This window comes from Archocentrus centrarchus, chromosome 6 (genome assembly GCF_007364275.1).
Source record: "Archocentrus centrarchus isolate MPI-CPG fArcCen1 chromosome 6, fArcCen1, whole genome shotgun sequence".
NCBI lineage: Eukaryota > Metazoa > Chordata > Actinopteri > Cichliformes > Cichlidae > Archocentrus > Archocentrus centrarchus.
In genome coordinates this window covers 35,254,411-35,268,587 of record NC_044351.1, presented here as the reverse complement: position 1 = coordinate 35,268,587, position 14,177 = coordinate 35,254,411, and the positions used below count along the sequence as shown (strand labels likewise).

The 14,177-nt window shown below is 42.8% G+C and overlaps 1 protein-coding gene across 2 annotated transcripts in view; it reads right to left on the bottom strand.

Moving 5' to 3' along the window:
• The window catches only part of LOC115782318 (polypeptide N-acetylgalactosaminyltransferase 18-like), a 213,830-nt gene that overhangs the window by 119,072 nt on the left and 80,581 nt on the right, over nt 1-14,177 (bottom strand). The gene's annotated exons all lie outside the window — the stretch shown is intronic.

Sequence of the window (14,177 nt, the reverse complement as noted above, 5' to 3'; positions counted from 1 at the left end):
CTCAGAGTGACAGGGTGTCAAACTTAATGGTGGGTTACCAAGGTAACCGGAGGCTGGAAGGTCCACAGGTGACCAACCGTCAGCTCCCACTTCCTGAGTGGACGCCTCTCTGAGGTGTGGACTTGCAGCTCTTGTCTCTCACACTTTAAACTCGCTCCTCTGTGAATTTGAGCACTCACGGCTCATTTCTGTTAATGGCCTGATGGAGTCACTTCAGTTCAGTGTACTACTGCAGTAGTACAGTACTACTATATCACTGACAGCTGTCCATACACCCTCAGCCAACTGATGTTTTATTTCCCTGTTCAATACATGTGAATTAATGAAGTTAATAAAAGTTAAAGAGAAGTTTTACTTATAGTAATACTTCTTACAAATCCATTTTTTAATCACAGTATCATGAAGTATTTTGGCTGTGACAGTCATGTAGTGAATATCTGGGTCTACAAAACTACACATACAGCACAGAGGAAAAGTTCATGATCGCTGTGATACAAAACTTTGTCACAAAAGCAATAAAAAATACTATTAAGTATTCAGAATCCATCCTGGAATGCTTAGTCTGCCTGCTCCACCGCACAATGACAGGAGAGGGTCGCAGGCTGCAGAGATATTAAATCATTTAGATAATGTGTTGACCTGGGGGGGGGCACAGACACAGATGACCTCAGCAGCACCGATAGCAGCAAGGAAAGATGTGCCTGGGTAGTCAATACACACACACACACACACACACACACACACACACAGTCAGGAAGCCTCCTCAGACTTCGCAGAGGGAGTTTATATATTATTCATGTTTGTGGTGCTGGGACACATTTACTGCGTGTCACTGGGGGACAAAGGTCTCAGCTGGGACAGGTTTGTTTAGGAGCAGGGCAGGCCGCATGCTTTTGGCATCAACTACTGAAAAATTGTTGCTGAAATACAGAAATTTCAATGAATTTAAAGAAAACTTTGTGTGATTCAAGGTTTGAGACAAGAGGAGCACCCAGCCTGTAAAAACTCTGTAAACTGTTGGTACAGGCTGGATGCTCCCTGCGTGGATGATGGGATATGTTTCTAGAAAATGATATGAATGTTTAATGAAATTCAAATCACCCCGATTCTACTGCGAGCTCCCCTCTGATAACCACAGAATACTGCACCGTTATTCTGGTTACAGCTTACAACCTGTGACAGCAGCGACTGTGCACATAGTCACACAGCTGGTTAGAGGCAGAGTTTATGTAGCATATTAAACCAGACAGATAACAGTCTTTCCATGAACTGATTAATGTTGTGTTCAGGTTTATAGCAGGTCCCGCTGTAGATGGACCACTGTTGCAGATCAGGGCAGTGCAGCTGGAGTCTGTTTGACTGAAGAACAAGATCCTGAAGATCTGCAGCTGAGGGACACTGAAGACTGCCAAGTAAGGACTTTCAAAATAAGTGTGCGGGAATGATCCACAGGTGCATCGAGCTCAGAGACGGATGAAAAATAAGGGGCACTCGTTAATATTGCTCAGGGTCCAACCCAAGCAAATTCAATGTGGGGAATGGAGCGCTTGGTCTCATTAGGTTTTTAAAAATGTTTTAAATAAATCAAAGACAGAATTTGTTGTAATGTGGGTGGACAGCACAATAATGTTCCAGTGATTTGGTAAAATGTTTAAACTGAGCTGTGCCAAAGAAACCGGCTGTGCTGCATTTTGATTTGGCTTCATGATGGATGCTCTTCCTGACCATAAACCATAAACACTTATAAACCTGTAACAGCTGCAAAGGGCCAAAATCATATTAAACCCTCTGGATTAAGACTGGGATGTTGCTCAGGTTCGTGTGTGTGTGTGTGTGTGTGTGTGAAGGCTGATGAGTGAATACTTTTGGCAGTATGGTGTAGTTCTCCCAAGTCTTACCAATCAGGGAGCACAGAAAACTCTCATTTCCACATTAAAAACTAGTTACGTTGTTTAGGATGAGCACCGGTGATGACATAGACCTCAGACTGAAACGGCACAAATAAAGATTCTATAAATGTTAGTTGTGTTTGCTTCAGTTGCTACCAGGCCCTTCCAGGTACTACCCACAATAAAGTGACTTCTTACCACACTTACTTAGAAAACCTGGATCAGGAGAAAAAAACTTGCTAAGCTCAGACTCCAATCAAGAGAAACCTGCTTGAAAACAGCCTGGCTCGCTCCCATCTCCAAATGTGGCAAAGAAACATACTGTACTGTTATCTCTTTGGCTCCCCACCATCTGCAGAGCTTCAGACTCACACAGCGTTATGAATTGGCTGGCACTGACAGGCAGCCCCTCCCGCATCTCCCGCACTTAATTAACAAGTGTAACTCTCATAGCAAGTGATGTACAGTACAGTGTGTGTGTGTGTGTAAGCAGAGGGATGGCATTACAGGCTCCGTGATGCTGCACATCGTGGTAAATGAGGCGGGGGACATCCAAACCTTCTACATCTGTAAACTCAAACACTACTTCGCTCTCCCAGCAGTCCTGACAGGCCTGGTGGGATATTTATGATCCCAGTCTTGGCACCATCAGCACATTTCCAGCAGCTACTCCTAATGCTCCTCATGTCCAGGATTCATTAGGCTGAAAATTATAATTGCCTGTAAGATCAGGAAATTTGTTAAAAGTGTCAAGAAGGTGGTTTTGGGATTCTCATCTCCCATCTAGTAAACCATGTATTATTGCTTATCCGCAAAGGAAGACGATGGCCAGCCTGTGGTAAGGATAGAGGCTGCTGAATCCAGCATTTGAGATCAATTATTTTCAGATGGGAGACAGATCTGATGAGATAGTGGTGTGTTTGCTGTCTAATCAGCAGGAAAATGGACCCCACCACACCACAAAATCTGCTCAGACCCAGACCCAGCCCTCGGACCGCAGGTTTCCCTACAAACAACTATGTGACACCACAGGAACCATCAGGCAGCCAGATTACACCACAGTTTAATCACCTGCTCCCTCCTGATTCTTCACCACTCATTCAGAAATAGGTTCTCGGGAACATCAGTACACCTCAAGTTATCACCACTCACACACTCCAGCTGGGCCCCCCCCACATTAGCCTGCGTTCAGCCAATCCCGCTCTGCAGAGGGCCCTCAAAGACAGAGGGACTGCTTTAGCCTCCTAAAGATCACAAGACAAGACCAAGAAAATCAAAACATTCTTCTCCTAGACTGACGTCACTACAGAAACATGATCCGATTCTCCTGCCCGTCCAGTAGAGCTCAGCTGTTTGAAGCAGCAAGAGCCTCCATCATCCAGAAGTTCTAACAACATGGCACCATGTGGCCAGTTCAGCACCATCTTTCCCCACTTATAGCAACTACTCCAATTTCTGGCACCAAGATGCCAGTTTCTGCTTTCTCTATCCTACTTTTTCAACATTCTTCAGTTCACACTACTGGCACCAAGTTGCCAGATCCACTTTGAGCAATCTTCCCTTCCCACTCCAGACATTGGGTTAGTCCTGATAAAAGATAAGCAGACGCTGTGTACATGTGTTGCCATGGATGGGCTCACGGCTGATCCATGGTATACACGGTCTTCCGATATGGGAATGTGCGTTACTGCTGGATTACACTCGAGACAGTCACTCCTCATGGAAGAAGATGTACCCTGAGGTGAACACACATCTTTACCAGATCACTTCATTCAGTCTGGAAGCTGTAGGGAGCTGTTGCAATGAAAGCCCTCTAAAGTTGTTCTCCCCCCATCTGAAGTCTCTTTGCTGCATTCACTCCAAGCAAATGTTTATTAAGCAGTTCGGAGTTTAAACAGAGCAGGCTGCTGCAGTCTGAGGGCCCATCAGCTGCTCTGCTGATCTAGAACCTGATTTCAACATCTTTCAGTGCCACCGGTGTATTTACAGGATGGGACCTTCTCTTCCATCTTCCAGTCACTGCTGGAAAATTTAAATTGTTGAAACTAACTCATTGTCAGAAAATATACCCCCCGGTCTCAACATTGCACTCTCCACATGCATTGTTGCAACAGCCTGACTTTGACTGGAAACTGGAGGCGTTCTCTGCACCAAGAGATCTTTTTTCTTTCCTTCAGATTACACATATTTGTATGCAGGACATGCCGTCTCCTGTTGCACTGTTTTTCTTCAGCAGGGTTTACATGCACCCGGTGGTGATTAGCTTAAACTTCAGACACTTTTTCAAACCCATTACATGCTGTTTTTAGTAATCACACCATTCCAGCCAGAAACCATCTCAAAATGTTCCTGCTCTCATCTTTGGCACATGGATGATGCTGTTCTCTATCTCCATCCTCCTTTTAAAAAAAATCTTCTGCACCTCTGTCTGGTACCAGGATGTCAGCCTCACTATTTGGCTTTCACACATTGGCAATCTTCACTAACTTCATCAACTTTCTCGGTTCAAGTTGCCAGATGCACATACTGCTTATTTCATTTTCATCATGTGCCTTCATTGCAGTTTCCAAAACTATTTGCTACATCCTTCAGTTACTGAGGACTAATTCTCCCACCAAGACAGCAGCCCAGAAACCTTCTGTAGTCTGCTCCCATACGCCAAGTATCAGTAGGTTAATCTCTGATGACGACTTTAGAATTTGAAGAATTTGGCTTCCTAACTTGAAACTGCAACAATGTAACAGGACTTAAACTCCATTCACGATTGGGAAACTGGTCATTACACATCTTGTCAATATGGATCATAACAATCAATATGGTCATAGTACAGCAGTAACACTAAGAGTAATGAACTAACAGCGAGTGAATTTTATTGCCTGAGAATTCAACTTCTTATTTTTAAGACAACAGTCGTATTTTTTCTTCTGTCAGTGTTACAAAGTCTGCCTTTAACGAGGCTGCCGTGCACGTAAACTGCACATAGCTGCTGGTGTTGTGCATGGAGTGAGCAGATTGAGTTTGAGGGAGGAAAAGACTCGAGCTGGTGTTTGGACTGGATTATGATTGCCTGACTGGGCTCCGTTTCCTACAGCTGTGAGTGGCTGATGGGTTAGGGTAACGTAATGGAAGATAGAGCCATGAGCAGGGCCATGCAGCAGTGTGCAATAATTAGGATTTCAAGTTAAACTACAAGGAGCCAAAGAGCCAATCATGACAATAATGAGACTCTGTGTTGTTTGCATTTGCCAATACACTTATAATAATGCAAGGTCAACAGTTGAATAAAAGATCTGTAGTGGAACAATGGTGAAGAAATGGGACTGAAGCCTGTGGTGCCACAAATCTTAAAAACAATCAGTCAGGCAGTAACGTTTACCAGGTCTCAGGCTGAATGTTATTTGGCTGATTCGAAGAGGACCAAGTTATTCCACAGGACTTTCCCCAATCAAAGAAAAATAAAAACTAAAATTCACTGTGTCTGTGTAGGTTCTCAGTCATCCAGGTCACAGTAGCCTCTGGAGCTTGAAAAGGGTTCTCGAACTGGAGAACTGAAGAAGCCTTTGGGATGGGAGGTGAAACATCTTCAAGGAACTTAAAGAAGTCCAGTCGCCTTTTTTCAAGCTCCAGAGACTAAAATTCACTATGCTTTATGAACTTCTTGTTTTTCTGTTGATAGAAGTGCTGACATTTGCTGCTATAGAAGAATTCTTGCAGTAACAGGGATTTTCCATAAGATACGGTGACATTTTGAATCAGAGTCTGTTTCCTCAGCAGATACTTGTTAAACCAGAAGGGAGTGGGGCACAAAAATTCCTCTGATGGTACTTCACCTTCCCTGAATGTGACAAGCGCCTCTCTAAAGCAAAACAGCACATGAAAATGCAAAATGTCACAGTACTACTAAAGCAAAGGAGAGAGGGTTTTTGTTCAAATGCTGACAGCCCTCTCCCTCAACCTGCCCCTGGGTAACTAAAGGTTAAAAATGAGAAACAGCCTTGAGTCCTGATAATATATGGGACCCGTCCTGTTTCATTCTGCCCAGTGTCATATAGCCTTGGCCCTCACCATCCAGCCATCTGTCAGCCATGACCTGCCAGTGGCATGAACGTGGCAGCGCGCCAAAGACTGCGAGGGGAAGGGGGTGGTGGAGAGATGATGTTGGAAAAATAGAAGCAGAGAGTGGAAGGAGAGAGAAAGAAAGAGATAAGGTGGAAGAAAGAACAACAGAGTAAGAGATGAAGGGATGAGAGGACAGTGAAGGGGAAAAGGGAAGGAGGATGAAGCAGTGGAGATGTAATCCTCCCTGACCCATAAAGCCTCTGCCTCTCACCACATCTGTTGACTCTGAGAGGGTTTCACATTTACATGAGCTCAGCCTGATGAAGGCTCCAGAGTTTTAAAACATGCTCTGCAGAGAACTCAGCTGTTAGACAAAAACCATGACATTTGCCCCAAAAGTATTCCACATTCATTATTGTTGTTAAACTGTTGGCATATTAATGTTGTAATTGTTGCAATATTACAACATTGCAAAATTAAGGTCGAGTAATTGTAGTACAGCTTCAAAGCACTGCACACACTCAGCATACAGTGGTGGTGGTGCATTAGAAATAACAAGACTGATAATAAGTTTTGTAGGTTTTTGTATCCAATGAAAACAGTTGAGTCAGAACCAAAAAGAAGATTAAGATTGCTTTCTTCCATCTGCAGGAAGTTATATTTGGCAGTATGACTTACAATGGAGCACAGAGGCGAGAAGAGCACAGAGCAGAGCAGCCTTCAAGGACAACAGATACGCCATTAATTAAGTCAGAAAACTTACACAAGGTGGTGCTGGGGTCAAGGTGGGTTGCAAAGCTGCTGACAGATGTACAGCCACTGTGGACGGGCTAACTGGATATGCAGAAAAATATCGGCTGAGCCATCAGCTCATAAGGACTAGCACTGAGATCAGCTGATCTGCCAGGATTACCAAGCCTGACTTTGTGACCTATCCTGATTTCCTTTCCTATAATAATAATAATAATAATAATAATGATAATAATAATAATAATAATAACTTAGATTTATATAGCACCTTTCAGGAAACCCAAGGACTGTTGTGTAAAGAGTGTAAATAAACAAATGTAAATAAACAGAAACAAAAAACAAGTAGGTAAAAAAATAGAGATTATGATGGACGCACTGTCATGAAGGGGGTTCATTTTTAACCTGAAACTCAATGACAACATGAGTGAGCACTACCATTTGATCATCCTATCCCCACAGATAGTGGGAGGGGAGCATTCCTGTCTAAGGAAGATCTGAGATCAGTTTAGTAAACAGCCATTTTTACAGAGGAAAGCTGAAGATGCTGGGTGTCCTTACCCAACCTCAAAGGCTCTGCAGGGTTGTGAAACTAGAATTTTTATGCCATACCTGCATCTACACAACAAAAGGACTTCAATGAAGTGGAAAATGTGATCCTGCTGCGCAGGTGTTTGCCTGCTGTGACTGCTGCATCCTCAGAGAAGAAACACATCTCTGAAAAACACTCTGTCGAGTTGATTAACTCGTCTCCCTATAATAGCTTTTGGATGATACCGACATTCTGGCTGTCATCACTTCATCAGCTTCAGTCTGGAGCAGACATCTACCTACTGCTGCTACTTGCTACTAGTGGACACTTTGTTCTGAACAGACTTGCTATCTGTCGTACCCTGCTGTGCTTGCATGAACAAATAAGCCTGAGAGAAGTGCTGTTTGATTGTTTTGTAAACCACTTGTTTATTGTGCATTACTTGGTAAAATTCAGGGACAAAGGATAAGTTGCCCCCCTTCCACCCCCCATTACACACTACTTCCTTTTCAATCATTCAAGTCATTCTAAAACATTTGATAAAATATTGATAAAAAAGTAAAACTGGTCCTAGCACAGAACCCTGTGGAGCTCCATAATTAACCTTAGTGTGTGAAGAAGACTCCCCATTTACATGAACAAATTGGAGTCTATGAGATAAATGTGATTCAAACCACTGCAGTGCAGTACCTTTAATACCTATAGCAAGCTCTAATCTCTGTAATAAAATGTTATGGTCAACAGTATCAAAGCTGCACTGAGGTCCAACAGGACAAGAACAGAGATGAGTCCACTGTCAGAGGCTGTAAGAAGATCATTTGTAACCTTCACTAATGCTGTTTCTGTACTGTGATGAATTCTGAAACCTGACTGAAACTCTTCAAATAAACCGTTCCTCTGCAGATGATCAGTTAGCTGTTTTACAACTACTCTTTCAAGAATCTTTGAGAGAAAAGGAAGGTTGGAGATTGGCCTATAATTAGCTAAGACAGCTGGGTCAAGTGATGGCTTTTTAAGTAGAGGTTTAATTACAGCCTCCTTGGAGGTCTGTGGTACATAGCCAACTAATAAAGACTGATTGATCATTTTTAAGATTGAAGCATCAATAATTGGAAAGACTTCTTTGAACAGTCTAGTAGGAATGGCATCTAACAAACATGTTGCTGGTTTGGAGGAAGTAACTATTGAAGTTAACTCTGAAAGATCAACTGGAGCAAAAGAGTCTAAACAAATACCAGCAGTGCTGAAAGCAGCCGAACATGAAGAATAATCTTTGAGATGGATATAAATAATTTTTTCTCGAATGTCTAAAATTTTATTTGTAAAGAAATCCATGAAGTCACTACTAGTTAACGTGAAAGGAATACTCGGCTCTACAGAGCTCTGACTCTTTGTCAGCCTGGCTACAGTGCTGAAAACAAACCTGGGGTTGTTCTTATTTTCTTCAATTAATGATGAGTAGTAAGATGTCCTAGCTTTACGGAGGGCTTTTTTATAGAGCAACAAACTCTTTTTCCAGGCTAAATGAGCATCTTCTAATTTAGTGAGACGCCATTCCCTCTCCAGCTTTCGGGTTATCTGCTTTAAGCTGTGCGTTTGTGAATTATACCACGGAGTCAGGCACTTCTGATTTGAAGCTTTCCTTTTCAGAGGAGCCACAGTATCCAAAGTTATACGCAGTGAGGATGTAAAACTATTGACGAGATAATCGACCTCACTGGGAGCAGAGTTTAGGTAGCTGCTCTGCACTGTGTTGGCACTGAAGAGCATAACAATGAAGGAATTAGATCCTTAAACTTAGTTACAGCACTTTCAGAAAGACTTCTACTGTAATAAAACTTATTCCCCACTGCTGTGTAATCCATTAAAGTAAATGTAAATGTTACTAAGAAATGATCAGACAGGAGGGGGCTTTCAGGGAATACTGTTAAGTCTTCAGTTTCTATGCCATATGTTAGGACAAGATCCAGAGTATGATTAAAGTGGTGGGTGGGCTCCTTTACATTTTGAGAGAAGCCAATTGAATCTAACAATAGATTAAATGCAGTGTTGAGGCTGTCATTCTCAGCATCTACATGGATGTTAAAATCACCCACTATAATTATTTTATCTGAACTGAGCACTAAATCAGATAAAAAGTCTGAGAAATCAGACAGAAACTCTGAGTAAGGACCAGGTGGACGATAGATAATAACAAATAAAACAGGTTTTTGATTTTCCCAATTAGGATGGACAAGACTAAGAGTCAGGCTTTCAAAAGAATGAAAACTTTGTCTGGGTCTCTGATTAATTAATAAGCTGGAATTGAAGATTGCAGCTAATCCTCCTCCTCGACCTGTGCTTCGAGCATTCTGACAGTTACTGTGACTCGGGGGTGTTGATTCATTTAAACTAACATATTCATCCTGCTGTAACCAGGTTTCTGTAAGGCAGAATAAATCAATACGTTGATCAATTATTAAATCATTTACTAATAGGGACTTGGAAGAGAGAGACCTAATGTTTAATAATCCACATTTAATTGTTTTATTTTTTGGTGCAGTTGATGAAGCTGTATTATTTATTGTTTTTGAATTTTTATGCTTAAATAGCTTTTTGCTGATTTTAGCTTTGGTTTTTGGTGGTCTGGGAGCAGGCACCGACTCTATGGGGATGGGGTTTTGGGGGTATGGCAGGAGGAGAGAAGCTGCAGAGAGGCGTGTAAGACTGCAGCTCTGCTTCCTGGTCTCAACCCTGGGTAGTCAGGTTTTAGGAGGATTAATAAATTTGGCCAGATTTCTAGAAATGAGAGCTGCTCCATCCAAAGTGGGATGGATGCCATCTCTCCTAACAAGACCAGGTTTTCCCCAGAAAGCAGCAATTCAAGGAGAACATGTGGCTAAACATGTCACTCCTGGTCCGACTGGGGAGGGGCCCAGTAGCAACTGAAGAGTGAATTCAGGAGGTAGTGCAAGATCTCCAATATTTTTGTAGACCACATTCAGGACAGACCTTGTCCTGATATCAGAAACAGCCAGATGGCATGGCTGTATGGAGATGAAGTCTCTGAGAGCAAAAGAACTGAGTGCCAGAGCCAAGAATGGCATGCAAAATGTGGGCTCATCAAGGATGACTGCACAATCTTCAGTAGCCAGTCCCTATGAAGAGCCTTCAGGCTCTTTGGCATCGCAGGACTGCACAGGAAGAGATCCATCTGGAGGATCAAAGTGAATGCCTGTGGATAAGCTGTGGTCTGAATACCTTTAGGTGGGTAGACTGGGCAAAATAATCTTTAATACAACACCTGAACACTGTGAAAAGGGATCCCACAATAATGCTGATTTATTTTAAAACCAGAAAGGGCTGAGAACCATCAGTGCACACCACTAAGAGGCTTTGACAGTTACCATCAATATAGATTGTCCTAACCATTCAGACTCATGGAAAGTAATAACAAAGTAAATACAGATCTATGAGTGTTCTTAGTAACCCTACTTTCAATCATCTTTAAAAATCTGTGACAGAGTCAGAAAGGGCAGCTGCATGCACTGACAGGTTACCGGGCAGATAAAGATAGGCAGCCATGCACACCTCCTCTGTTTGAGTAACATTCTTCGTCCTCCTCTCCAGTCTTCTGTTCCCCTTCAGTGACATGACACCCTGCCTCGGATTGCCAGACAAGCTCTCATTCTATCAATCAGCTGTAATGCCTTCAAGACAAACCCTGTCTGCTCCGTGTCTCACTGGCTTCACTCTCGTCTCGATTCTCCTCTCTCACCTCTTACTTTCGTCGTCACACTGCCAACTCTGTGTCAACATAAAACTTCTCTTTCTCCCTTTCTTCTTTCCATTTGTACTTTATCTGCCCTCCTTTTGTTTTTCCTCAGCTCTCTTCCTTCCTCTGTCTTTGCAGAAAATGCTTGCATATATAAAATAAACTTTATTGGCATGCACTTCATCGTGTGGGAGTGATAATGTCCTCTTTGGCTTTTACATGATAAATTAGCTCAGTGCACAGTATGTGTACCTCATAAAATAAACAGGTACTCTAATCATATTCAAGAATACATATAATTCTGCATCAGGAGTTTAAACTTTTCTCTTTACCAGTGCATTTCTTTAGTTCTATATGTTATATGTAAAAGTGGATTCAACCAGTCAGATAACTGATAATACATCCCTGAAGTAAAATTCTGGCTGGACAACACCAACGTTTCATCTGTGCTGGAGGTAGCTATTATGGCTAATTAACCTCTTTTGCCCCCTCTCCAGAGAGGGAGCCCTGAAGCTAGAGGAACAGCAGCAGAGAAGTGCTGCCCAGCAGAGAGCAACCTGGCCTGGGCAGATGGCAAACCACAACCCCCTGAGGTGCGATGGCAGGCGGGAGGACAATAGAGGAACTGGGGATAAGAGGAAAAGACTGAAAAAGCACTCCTACCATTGCAATGGTGATTTAAGGTGTCTGTCACTAAAGGTTTAAGATTTCATTGTAATGACAATGCAAATACCCAACAGCAGTGATTAATGCCAGATTAATTTTTAACAGATATTTAGGAGGGTGTTAAGAGAAGCAAAACTTTGTAAAGTACTGAAGAAGTTTCTTCAGTACTTTACAGTTTCATAATCATTCAAGTATGAGCCAGTATTTTAATACATTCTGAGATGTCTTTTAAGCCATATACACTGTACTGCTAAAAGTATTAGCTTGTCTGCCTTCACACACACATGAACCTGAGTAACATCCATTCTTAATCCAGAGGGTTTAATATGATGTGGGCCCACCCTCTGCAGCTATAACAGCTTCAGCTCTTCTGGGAAGTCTTTCCACAGGTTTAGGAGTGTTTATGGGAATTTCTGACCATTCTTCCAGAAGCACATCTGTGAGGTCAGACACTGATGTTGGAGAGAAGGCCTGGCTCACAGTCTCCGCTCTAATCCATGCCAAAGGTGTTCTATCAGGCTGAGGTCAGGACTCTGTGCAGGCCAGTCAAGTTGTTCCACACCAAACTGGCTCATCCATGTCTTTATGGAGCTGCATTGTGCTCTGGTGTGCAGCCATGTTGGAACAGGAAGGGGCCATCCCCAAACTGTTCCCACAGAGTTGGGAGCATCAGATTGTCCCAAATGTCTTGGTCTGCTGAAGCATTAAGAGTTCCTTTCACTGGAACTAAGGGGCCGAGCCCAACTCCTGAAAAACACCCCCACACCATAACCCCCCCCCCCCCCCCCCCCCCCCTCCACCAAACTTTACACTTGGTACAATGCAGTCAGACAAGTACCGTTCCCCTGGCAACCAGCAAACCCAGACTCCTCCATCTGATTGGCAGATGGAGCAGTGTGATTCATCCCTCCAGAGAACACGTCTCTGCTGCTCTAGAGTCCAGTGGCGGCGTGCTTTACACCACCTGGTGATGTAAGGCTGGATGCAGCTGCCATGGAAACCCCTCCATGAAGCTCTCTCTGTTCTTGAGCTGATCTGAAGGCCACATGAAGGTTGGAGGTCTGTAGTGATTGACTCTGCAGAAAGTTGGTGACCTCTGTGCACTATGACCCTCAGCATCCTCTGACCCCACTCTGTGATTTTACGTGGCCTACCACTTCATGGCTGAGCTGCTGTCGTTCCCAATCGCTTCCACTTTGTTATAATCCCACTAACAGCTGACTGTGGAATATTTAGCAGTGACTGGACTCTGTGCACAGGTATCATCCTATCACGGTACCACGCTGGGATTCCCTGAGCTCCTGAGAGCGACCCATTCTTTCACTGATGATAGTAGAAGCAGTCTGCATGCCTAGGTGCTGGTTTATACACCTGTGGAAGAGACTGGAACACCTGAACTCAGTGATCTGGATGGTGAGTGGATACTTTTGGAAATATAGTGTACCTGTGACTATAATACAGCCTCAGAGGGATCTTTACAACTGAATGAACACAACTGATTGTTGGTAATAAATATGCAGAAATGTCATGTGATATTTGCCATGATATTCTTTTTGCTATTCTTATTGTCCAACATGTTTTCCCAAGGCGTCACACAATCCATTCCATCTCATTTCATCAAATTTAAAAAAGAAGTAAAAACTCACTTGACCATCACAGATTTGCTTGTAAGGTGAAAGATAGACTTCTTAACAGGAAATTATGCAAAATTTCAGGTTCCTACAGTCATTAGTTTTTTAAAGGGAAAAAACTTAAAGGCATGAAGCTACTGTAGGGGTGTTTTTATTTTGTGGCATCAATTGTGAGGGACCATTGAGCTATCTCCATTAATTTTTTTTAAGTAAATTTCTGGTTCTATGACTATGAATATGGAGATGTGTAGCTCAGGTTAACAGAGAATAATGGATTTTTAAAGATATTTGGATATCTGATCTCTGACAGAAGATTTCTCATTTACAAGGCACTTCATATTTTTTAAAATGCTGCAAATGAGATGAATGGATTCAGAGATAATAAAGCGTGGCTTCAGTGTGGTATTCTCCTGGTGTGACATATGTATGAAATACAAATAAAGTTTCTGTTTTTTTGAGGATGGCCTAACTGAGCAGTGACCTCCGGGGTGGTTTGTGGCTGAGTGTGAAGCGGTTGGAATGAGAATTAGCACCTCGAAGTCCGAAGCCATAGTTGGAGAAGGGTGGAGTGTCCACTCAGAGTCAGCAATGAGTTTAAGTATCTCAGGGTCATATTCATAGGTGAGGGGAGAGTGGATTGAGAGACTGGCAGATAGATTGGTGTGACATCAGCAGTGATGCAGACTCTGTAGTGGTCTGTTGTGGTGAAGAGAGAACTGAGCATGAAAGTGAAGCTGACAGTTTACCGGTCGATCTACAATCCTATACTCCCCTATGGTCAGGCATCTGGCTCAGATTTCTCCTGGGTGCTGTCAGGTAAACAGGTTTTTTGTGAAGGAAGACACCTGAAACACTTAATTAAAAAAGTAAGACATTTAATATATTAAAGGATCAGAAAA